Below are 9,729 nucleotides of genomic sequence, written 5' to 3' on the forward strand. Positions count from 1 at the left end.
GGGTTGGCAGAGTGGGCTAAAGAACGGTGATGGATTAAACCCAGATCTTTTGACTGGGTGTGAGTGTTTGATTGATTCAGATGCTCCGTCCATCACCACCCCCTTTTGTACCGCTTTTGGCCGACATAAGTGTGGCAGGGTATGCTCAGACGTGAGTCCCTTGCTCACTTTGCCACTGGATTCAAACAAGCCGGGCTGAAAATGGCTGGAATGCCAGAAACCGGTCCTCGGAAGTTTGTTTCCGGTCCAGTGAAGACATGGCTTGGCAGTTCGGGCTGGACTGTTCCCATGAGGCACAGGGTCAGACTGATTTGCATATAGCCATGTCTCAACTGGGGTGGCAGAGTGGGCTAAAGAACCGTGATGGATTAAATCCAGATCTTTTGATTGGGTGTGAGTGTTTGATTGATTCAGATGCTCCGTCCATCACCACCCCCTTTTGTACTGCTTTTGGCCGACATAAGTGTGGCAGGGTATGCTCAGACGTGAGTCCCTTGCTCACTTTGCCACTGGATTCAAGCAAGCCGGGCTGAAGACGGCTGGAATGCTAGAAACCGGTCCTCGGAAGCTTGTTTCCGGTCCAGGGAAGACATGGCTTGGCAGTTCGGGCTGGTCTGTTCCCATGAAGCACAGGGTCAGACTGATTTGCATATAGCCATGTCTCAACTGGGGTGGCAGAGTTGGCTAAAGAACGGTGGTGGATAAAACCCAGATCTTTTGACTGGGTGTGAGTGTTTGATTGATTCAGATGCTCCGTCCATCACCAGCCCCTTTTGTACCGCTTTTGGCCGCCATAAGTGTGGAAGGGTTTGCTCAGACGTGAGTCACTTGCTCACTTTGCCACTGGATTCAAGCAATCCGGGCTGAAGACGGCTGGAATGCCAGAAACCGGTCCTTGGAAGCTTGTTTCCAGTCCAGGGAAGACAAGGCTTGGCAGTTCGGGCTGGACTGTTCCCATGAGGCACAGGGTCAGACTGATTTGCATATAGCCATGTCTCAACTGGGGTGGCAGAGTGGGCTAAAGAACGGTGATGGATTAAACCCAGATCTTTTGATTGGGTGTGAGTGTTTGATTGATTCAGATGCTCCGTCCATCACCACCCCCTTTTGTACCGCTTTTGGCCGACATAAGTGTGGCAAGGTATGCTCAGACGTGAGTCCCTTGCTCACTTTGCCACTGGATTCAAGCAAGCCGGGCTGAAGATGGCTGGAATGCCAGAAACCGGTCCTCGGAAGTTTATTTCTGGTCCAGTGAAGACATGGCTTGGCAGTTCGGACTGGACTGTTCCCATGAGGCACAGGGTCAGACTGGTTTCCACATAGCCATGTCTCAACTGGGGTGGCAGAGTGGGCTAAAGAACGGTGATGGTTTAAACCCAGATCTTTTGACTGGGTGTGAGTGTTTGATTGATTCAGATGCTCCGTCCATCACCACCCCCTTATGCACCGCTTTTGGCCGCCATAAGTGTGGCAGGGTATGCTCAGACGTGAGTCCCTTGCTCACTTTGCCACTGGATTCAAGCAAGCCGGGCTGAAGACGGCTGGAATGCTAGAAACCGGTCCTCGGAAGCTTGTTTCCAGTCCAGGGAAGACATGGCTTGGCAGTTCGGGCTGGTCTGTTCCCATGAGGCACAGGGTCAGACTGATTTGCATATAGCCATGTCTCAACTGGGGTGGCCGAGTGGGCTAAAGAACGGTGGTGGATTAAACCCAGATCTTTTGACTGGGTGTGAGTGTTTGATTGATTCAGATGCCCCGTCCATCACCACCCCCTTTTGTACCGCTTTTGGCCGCCATAAGTGTGACAGTGTATGCTGACACGTGAGTCCCTTGCTCACTTTGCCACTGGATTGAAGCAAGCCGGGCTGAAGACGGCTGGAATGCCAGAAACCGGTCCTCGGAAGCTTGTTTCCGGTCCAGTGAAGACATGGCTTGGCAGTTCGGGCTGGACTGTTCCCATGAGGCACAGGGTCAGACTGATTTGCATATAGACATGTCTCAACTGGGGTGGCAGAGTGGGCTAAAGAACGGTGATGGATTAAACCCAGATTTTTTGACTGGGTGTGAGTGTTTGATTGATGCAGATGCTCCGTCCATCACAACCCCCCTTTGTACTGCTTTGGGCCACCATAAGTGTGGCAGGGTATGCTCAGACGTGAGTCCCTTGCTCACTTTTCCACTGGATTCAAGCAAGCCGGGCTGAAGACGGCTGCAATGCCAGAAACCGGTCCTCGGAAGCTTGTTTCCGGTCCAGGGAAGACATGGCTTGGCAGTTCGGGCTGGACTGTTCCCATGAGGCACAGGGTCAACCTGATTTGCATATAGCCATGTCTCAACTGGGGTGGCAGAGTGGGCTAAAGAACGGTGATGGATTAAACCCAGATCTTTTGACTGGTTGTGAGTTTTTGATTGATTCAGATGCTCCGTCCATCACCACCCCCTTTTGTACCACTTTTGGCCGCCATAAGTGTGGCAGGGTATGCCCAGACGTGAGTCCCTTGCTCACTTTGCCACTGGATTCAAGCAAGCCGGGCTGAAGACGGCTGGAATGCCAGAAACCGGTCCTCGGAAGCTTGTTTCCGGTCCAGGGAAGACATGGCTTGGCAGTTCGGGCTGGACTGTTCCCATGAGGCACAGGGTCAGACTGATTTGCATATAGCCATGTCTCAACTGGGTTGGCAGAGTGGGCTAAAGAACGGTGATGGATTAAACCCAGATCTTTTGACTGGGTGTGAGTGTTTGATTGATTCAGATGCTCCGTCCATCACCACCCCCTTTTGTACCGCTTTTGGCCGACATAAGTGTGGCAGGGTATGCTCAGACGTGAGTCCCTTGCTCACTTTGCCACTGGATTCAAACAAGCCGGGCTGAAAATGGCTGGAATGCCAGAAACCGGTCCTCGGAAGTTTGTTTCCGGTCCAGTGAAGACATGGCTTGGCAGTTCGGGCTGGACTGTTCCCATGAGGCACAGGGTCAGACTGATTTGCATATAGCCATGTCTCAACTGGGGTGGCAGAGTGGGCTAAAGAACCGTGATGGATTAAATCCAGATCTTTTGATTGGGTGTGAGTGTTTGATTGATTCAGATGCTCCGTCCATCACCACCCTCTTTTGTACTGCTTTTGGCCGACATAAGTGTGGCAGGGTATGCTCAGACGTGAGTCCCTTGCTCACTTTGCCACTGGATTCAAGCAAGCCGGGCTGAAGACGGCTGGAATGCTAGAAACCGGTCCTCGGAAGCTTGTTTCCGGTCCAGGGAAGACATGGCTTGGCAGTTCGGGCTGGTCTGTTCCCATGAAGCACAGGGTCAGACTGATTTGCATATAGCCATGTCTCAACTGGGGTGGCAGAGTTGGCTAAAGAACGGTGGTGGATTAAACCCAGATCTTTTGACTGGGTGTGAGTGTTTGATTGATTCAGATGCCCCATCCAGCACCACCCCCTTTTGTACTGCTTTGGGCCACCATAAGTGTGGCAGGGTATGCTCAGACGTGAGTCCCTTGCTCACTTTTCATCTGGATTCAAGCAAGCCGGGCTGAAGACGGCTGCAATGCCAGAAACCGGTCCTCGGAAGCTTGTTTCCGGTCCAGGGAAGACATGGCTTGGCAGTTCGGGCTGGACTGTTCCCATGAGGCACAGGGTCAAACTGATTTGCATATAGCCATGTCTCAACTGGGGTGGCAGAGTGGGCTAAAGAACGGTGATGGATTAAACCCAGATCTTTTGACTGGTTGTGAGTTTTTGATTGATTCAGATGCTCCGTCCATCACCACCCCCTTTTGTACCACTTTTGACCGCCATAAGTGTGGCAGGGTATGCCCAGACGTGAGTCCCTTGCTCACTTTGCCACTGGATTCAAGCAAGCCGGGCTGAAGATGGCTGGAATGCCAGAAACCGGTCCTCGGAAGTTTATTTCTGGTCCAGTGAAGACATGGCTTGGCAGTTCGGACTGGACTGGTCCCATGAGGCACAGGGTCAGACTGGTTTCCACATAACCATGTCTCAACTGGGGTGGCAGAGTGGGCTAAAGAACGGTGATGGTTTAAACCCAGATCTTTTGACTGGGTGTGAGTGTTTGATTGATTCAGATGCTCCGTCCATCACCACCCCCTTATGCACCGCTTTTGGCCGCCATAAGTGTGGCAGGGTATGCTCAGACGTGAGTCCCTTGCTCACTTTGCCACTGGATTCAAGCAAGCCGGGCTGAAGACGGCTGGAATGCTAGAAACCGGTCCTCGGAAGCTTGTTTCCAGTCCAGGGAAGACATGGCTTGGCAGTTCGGGCTGGTCTGTTCCCATGAGGCACAGGGTCAGACTGATTTGCATATAGCCATGTCTCAACTGGGGTGGCAGAGTGGGCTAAAGAACGGTGGTGGATTAAACCCAGATCTTTTGACTGGGTGTGAGTGTTTGATTGATTCAGATGCCCCGTCCATCACCACCCCCTTTTGTACCGCTTTTGGCCGCCATAAGTGTGACAGTGTATGCTGACACGTGAGTCCCTTGCTCACTTTGCCACTGGATTGAAGTAAGCCGGGCTGAAGACGGCTGGAATGCCAGAAACCGGTCCTCGGAAGCTTGTTTCCGGTCCAGTGAAGACATGGCTTGGCAGTTCGGGCTGGACTGTTCCCATGAGGCACAGGGTCAGACTGATTTGCATATAGCCATGTCTCAACTGGGGTGGCAGAGTGGGCTAAAGAACGGTGATGGATTAAACCCAGATTTTTTGAATGGGTGTGAGTGTTTGATTGATGCAGATGCTCCGTCCATCACAACCCCCTTTTGTACTGCTTTGGGCCACCATAAGTGTGGCAGGGTATGCTCAGACGTGAGTCCCTTGCTCACTTTTCCACTGGATTCAAGCAAGCCGGGCTGAAGACGGCTGCAATGCCAGAAACCGGTCCTCGGAAGCTTGTTTCCGGTCCAGGGAAGACATGGCTTGGCAGTTCGGGCTGGACTGTTCCCATGAGGCACAGGGTCAACCTGATTTGCATATAGCCATGTCTCAACTGGGGTGGCAGAGTGGGCTAAAGAACGGTGATGGATTAAACCCAGATCTTTTGACTGGTTGTGAGTTTTTGATTGATTCAGATGCTCCGTCCATCACCACCCCCTTTTGTACCACTTTTGGCCGCCATAAGTGTGGCAGGGTATGCCCAGACGTGAGTCCCTTGCTCACTTTGCCACTGGATTCAAGCAAGCCGGGCTGAAGACGGCTGGAATGCCAGAAACCGGTCCTCGGAAGCTTGTTTCCGGTCCAGGGAAGACATGGCTTGGCAGTTCGGGCTGGACTGTTCCCATGAGGCACAGGGTCAGACTGATTTGCATATAGCCATGTCTCAACTGGGTTGGCAGAGTGGGCTAAAGAACGGTGATGGATTAAACCCAGATCTTTTGACTGGGTGTGAGTGTTTGATTGATTCAGATGCTCCGTCCATCACCACCCCCTTTTGTACCGCTTTTGGCCGACATAAGTGTGGCAGGGTATGCTCAGACGTGAGTCCCTTGCTCACTTTGCCACTGGATTCAAGCAAGCCGGGCTGAAAATGGCTGGAATGCCAGAAACCGGTCCTCGGAAGTTTGTTTCCGGTCCAGTGAAGACATGGCTTGGCAGTTCGGGCTGGACTGTTCCCATGAGGCACAGGGTCAGACTGATTTGCATATAGCCATGTCTCAACTGGGGTGGCAGAGTGGGCTAAAGAACGGTGATGGATTAAATCCAGATCTTTTGATTGGGTGTGAGTGTTTGATTGATTCAGATGCTCCGTCCATCACCACCCCCTTTTGTACTGCTTTTTGCCGACATAAGTGTGGCAGGGTATGCTCAGACGTGAGTCCCTTGCTCACTTTGCCACTGGATTCAAGCAAGCCGGGCTGAAGATGGCTGGAATGCCAGAAACCGGTTTTCGGAAGTTTGTTTCCAGTCCAGTGAAGACATGGCTTGGCAGTTCGGGCTGGACTGTTCCCATGAGGCACAGGGTCAGACTGGTTTCCATATAGCCATGTCTCAACTGGGGTGGCAAAGTGGGCTAAAGAACGGTAATGGATTAAACCCAGATCTTTTGACTGGGTGTGAGTGTTTGATTGATTCAGATGCTCCGTCCATCACCACCCCCTTTTGCACCGCTTTTGGCCGCCATAAGTTTGGCAGGGTATGCTCAGACGTGAGTCCCTTACTCACTTTGCCACTGGATTCAAGCAAGCCGGGCTGAAGACGGCTGGAATGCTAGAAACCGGTCCTCGGAAGCTTGTTTCCGGTCCAGGGAAGACATGGCTTGGCAGTTCGGGCTGGTCTGTTCCCATGAAGCACAGGGTCAGACTGATTTGCATATAGCCATGTCTCAACTGGGGTGGCAGAGTTGGCTAAAGAACGGTGGTGGATTAAACCCAGATCTTTTGACTGGGTGTGAGTGTTTGATTGATTCAGATGCCCCATCCAGCACCACCCCCTTTTGTACTGCTTTGGGCCACCATAAGTGTGGCAGGGTATGCTCAGACGTGAGTCCCTTGCTCACTTTTCCACTGGATTCAAGCAAGCCGGGCTGAAGACGGCTGCAATGCCACAAACCGGTCCTCGGAAGCTTGTTTCCGGTCCAGGGAAGACATGGCTTGGCAGTTCGGGCTGGACTGTACCCATGAGGCACAGGGTCAAACTGATTTGCATATAGCCATGTCTCAACTGGGGTGGCAGAGTGGGCTAAAGAACGGTGATGGATTAAACCCAGATCTTTTGACTGGTTGTGAGTTTTTGATTGATTCAGATGCTCCGTCCATCACCACCCCCTTTTGTACCACTTTTGACCGCCATAAGTGTGGCAGGGTATGCCCAGACGTGAGTCCCTTGCTCACTTTGCCACTGGATTCAAGCAAGCCGGGCTGAAGACGGCTGGAATGCAAGAAACCGGTCCTCGGAAGCTTGTTTCCGGTCCAGGGAAGACATGGCTTGGCAGTTCGGGCTGGACTGTTCCCATGAGGCACAGGGTCAGACTGATTTGCATATAGCCATGTCTCAACTGGGGTGGCAGAGTGGGCTAAAGAACGGTGATGGATTAAACCCAGATCTTTTGATTGGGTGTGAGTGTTTGATTGATTCAGATGCTCCGTCCATCACCACCCCCTTTTGTACCGCTTTTGGCCGACATAAGTGCCACCCCCTTTTGTACCGCTTTTGGCCGACATAAGTGTGGCAAGGTATGCTCAGACGTGAGTCCCTTGCTCACTTTGCCACTGGATTCAAGCAAGCCGGGCTGAATATGGCTGGAATGCCAGAAACCGGTCCTCGGAAGTTTATTTCCGGTCCAGTGAAGACATGGCTTGGCAGTTCGGGCTGGACTGTTCCCATGAGGCACAGGGTCAGACTGGTTTCCATATAGCCATGTCTCAACTGGGGTGGCAGAGTGGGCTAAAGAACGGTGATGGTTTAAACCCAGATCTTTTGACTGGGTGTGAGTGTTTGATTGATTCAGATGCTCCATCCATCACCAGCCCCTTTTGTACCGCTTTTGGCCGCCATAAGTGTGGCAGGGTTTGCTCAGACGTGAGTCACTTGCTCACTTTGCCACTGGATTCAAGCAATCCGGGCTGAAGACGGCTGGAATGCCAGAAACCGGTCCTTGGAAGCTTGTTTCCAGTCCAGGGAAGACAAGGCTTGGCAGTTCGGGCTGGACTGTTCCCATGAGGCACAGGGTCAGACTGATTTGCATATAGCCATGTCTCAACTGGGGTGGCAGAGTGGGCTAAAGAACGGTGATGGATTAAACCCAGATCTTTTGACTGGTTGTGAGTGTTTGATTGATTCAGATGCTCCGTCCATCACCAGCCCCTTTTGTACCGCTTTTGGCCGCCATAAGTGTGGCAGGGTATGCTCAGACGTGAGTCGCTTGCTCACTTTGCCACTGGATTCAAGCAAGCCGGGCTGAAGACGGCTGGAATGCCAGAAACCGGTCCTCGGAAGCTTGTTTCAGGTCCAGGGAAGACATGGCTTGGCAGTTCAGGCTGGACTGTTCCCATGAGGCACAGGGTCAGACTGATATGCATATAGCCATGTCTCAACTGGGGTGGCAGAGTGGGCTAAAGAACGGTGATGGATTAAACCCAGATCTTTTGACTGGGTGTGAGTGTTTGATTGATTCAGATGCTCCATCCATCACCACTCCCTTTTGTACCGCTTTTGGCCGCCATAAGTGTGGCAGGGTATGTTCAGACGTGAGTCCCTTGCTCACTTTGCCACTGGATTCAAGCAAATCGGGCTGAAAATGGCTGGAATGCCAGAAACCGGTCCTCGGAAGCTTGTTTCCGGTCCAGTGAAGACATGGCTTGGCAGTTCGAGCAGGACTGTTCCCATGAGGCACAGGGCCAGACTGATTTGCATATAGCCATGTCTCAACCTTGGTGGCAGAGTGGGCTAAAGAACGGTGATGGATTAAACCCAGATCTTTTGACTGGGTGTGAGTGTTTGATTGATTCAGATGCTCCGTCCATCACAACCCCCTTTTGTACTGCTTTGGGCCGCCATAAGTGTGGCAGGGTATGCTCAGACGTGAGTCCCTTGCTCACTTTGCCACTGGATTCAAGCAAGCCGGGCTGAAGACGGCTGCAATGCCAGAAACCGGTCCTCGGAAGCTTGTTTCCGGTCCAGGGATGACATGGCTTGGCAGTTCGGGCTGGACTGTTCCCATGAGGCACAGGGTCAAACTGATTTGCATATAGCCATGTCTCAACTGGGGTGGCAGAGTGGGCTAAAGAACGGTGATGGATTAAACCCAGATCTTTTGACTGGTTGTGAATTTTTGATTGATTCAGATGCTCCGTCCATCACCACCCCCTTTTGTACCACTTTTGGCCGCCATAAGTGTGGCAGGGTATGCCCAGACGTGAGTCCCTTGCTCACTTTGCCACTGGATTCAAGCAATCCGGGCTGAAGACGGCTGGAATGGCAGAAACCGGTCCTCGGAAGCTTGTTTCCGGTCCAGGGAAGACATGGCTTGGCAGTTCGGGCTGGACTGTTCCCATGAGGCACAGGGTCAGACTGATTTGCATATAGCCATGTCTCAACTGGGGTGGCAGAGTGGGCTAAAGAACGGTGATGGATTAAACCCAGATCTTTTGACTGGGTGTGAGTGTTTGATTGATTCAGATGCTCTGTCCATCACCACCCCCTTTTGTACCGCTTTTGGCCGCCATAAGTGTGGCAGGGTATGCTCAGACGTGAGTCCCTTGCTCACTTTGCCACTGGATTCAAGCAAGCCGGGCTGAAGATGGCTGGAATGCCAGAAACCGGTCCTCGGAAGCTTGTTTCCGGTCCAGTGAAGACATGGCTTGGCAGTTCGGGCTGGACTGTTCCCATGAGGCACAGGGTCAGACTGATTTGCATATAGCCATGTCTCAACTGGGGTGGCAGAGTGGGCTAAAGAACGGTGATGGATTAAACCCAGATCTTTTGACTGGGTGTGAGTGTTTGATTGATTCAGATGCTCTGTCCATCACCACCCCCTTTTGTACCGCTTTTGGCCGCCATAAGTGTGGCAGGGTATGCTCAGACGTGAGTCCCTTGCTCACTTTGCCACTGGATTCAAGCAAGCCGGGCTGAAGATGGCTGGAATGCCAGAAACCGGTCCTCGGAAGCTTGTTTCCGGTCCAGTGAAGACATGGCTTGGCAGTTCGGGCTGGACTGTTCCCATGAGGCACAGGGTCAGACTGGTTTCCACATAGCCATGTCTCAACTGGGGTG

The sequence above is a fragment of the Lissotriton helveticus genome, chromosome 7 (assembly GCF_964261635.1).
Source record: "Lissotriton helveticus chromosome 7, aLisHel1.1, whole genome shotgun sequence".
NCBI lineage: Eukaryota > Metazoa > Chordata > Amphibia > Caudata > Salamandridae > Lissotriton > Lissotriton helveticus.